A 1,625-nucleotide genomic window follows, 5' to 3' on the forward strand; every position below is an offset into this window, starting at 1 on the left:
TTCCGGGTTTTGTCACGTGTCAGCAAATTGTCAGACTACAGGAGTTTTATCGCCCTCAGCTGAGCCTCTCAGGCATGACAGTCTCAATAGCATTAACAGCATAACCGAGAGCATAGCTCCAACAGCTTTTAACAACTACAGCAAGATGTTATACATTTATCCTTAGAGCTTCAATCTTAGGCAACCTTCAGGGAACTTCTTTAGTTCTGACTGACTCATGTAAAGTCCCAGATATATGTACAGAATCAGAAATCACATTCTTCAGTCCCATAAATATAAAAATCTGTCTAATTGATAATCGGCTTGGCCATATTATCCACTAATATAATGCCCACTGCCACACATCTGAGAAACACTTTTTTGATTTAGATCCAAGGTAGACTAAAGTCACTTGTCTCATACTCCGACCTGGAAACAGTAATTGATGCACTAACTGAAGGCTTGACTGCGGTAAACGCCCTCCTTTCTTGTAAGGACCATAAGTCCCTCTCTCGCCTCCAATCAGTTCAGAATGCAGTAGCTCAGCTTCCTACCAGTTATAGCAGACTACATCACATCACCCAAATCCTAGTTTCCCTCCCCTGGCAACCTGTTCATTAATCAGAAATGCTGACCCACAATGGACTCGTTCACAGCCATAGGTCCCCAGATGAGGCCCTTTCGGCTGTTGCAAAATTCAAAGCTTAAATCTGAATGTGACCTTGCTTTTGCCATTCAGGCGAAGAAATCAACCTCCTGAGGAGATAAGGTTTACAGAATCAGTGTCTTCCTTAAACACCACTTCCTAAAAGCCATTTTTTATCCATACTTCTCATTAAAAAAGTTGTTGTCTCAGAGTGAGGCTATCAAAAGCGCATCGATATGTTGTGTTTGGAGAAGATTTTCTTCAAACACACGAGCCTAGCTACATAAGGGAAGACAATGTTGCTCTGCCTGTTCTTCTCTTCTGCTTTAAGAAAGCACGTAAAACATGTGGTTTTTCCTGCTGGGCCATAACTAAGTCACCAAAGAGAGCTGATGAAAACAGCATAACGTCAAACAGAGAAGAAAAAACAGGCAGCACGTGTGTGTCTGAAAAACTTAGAAGGATCAACTCTAAACACAGCATACTGGTGCACTTCATACACACACACACACACATATATATATATATATTTAAAATTGCTAAACATTTTTGTTATCTAGTCCTTCTTTTTTCCCTTTTCTCTTTTACAATAAAATTACAAAGAGAAATGTTTAGCTGAAGTTCTCCATTATTTTTTATGATTTTTCGTATGTGTGTGACTGTCATGATTGTTGACAATTAGCCTATTAATAAAAGGTTTCAAGTAGTCTGTTTATCAGTGTTTAGAGTCCTTTTCTATCTTAAAATAGGCGACAACCTTGCTTCCCTCCCCACTCACCCTTCCCAACTTGTTGCAACTTGAGCACACCAACTCACCTTTGACTCTGCTCCAACCACTGGCTGCATCTAAAATATGAAGCCTCTGGGTCTAACTAATGACACCACTGTTCATTATGAGGTAATTCTATTTCAATGATTAACTTGCCCTCTTTGCTGGGACGTCTGTTTCAAAAAAGTGCCACTAAAAACAACCAGTACCATACACAGCAACACGAAATCA

The sequence above is a fragment of the Stegastes partitus genome, unplaced genomic scaffold (genome assembly GCF_000690725.1).
Source record: "Stegastes partitus isolate 25-593 unplaced genomic scaffold, Stegastes_partitus-1.0.2 Scaffold1016, whole genome shotgun sequence".
Classification (NCBI taxonomy): domain Eukaryota; kingdom Metazoa; phylum Chordata; class Actinopteri; family Pomacentridae; genus Stegastes; species Stegastes partitus.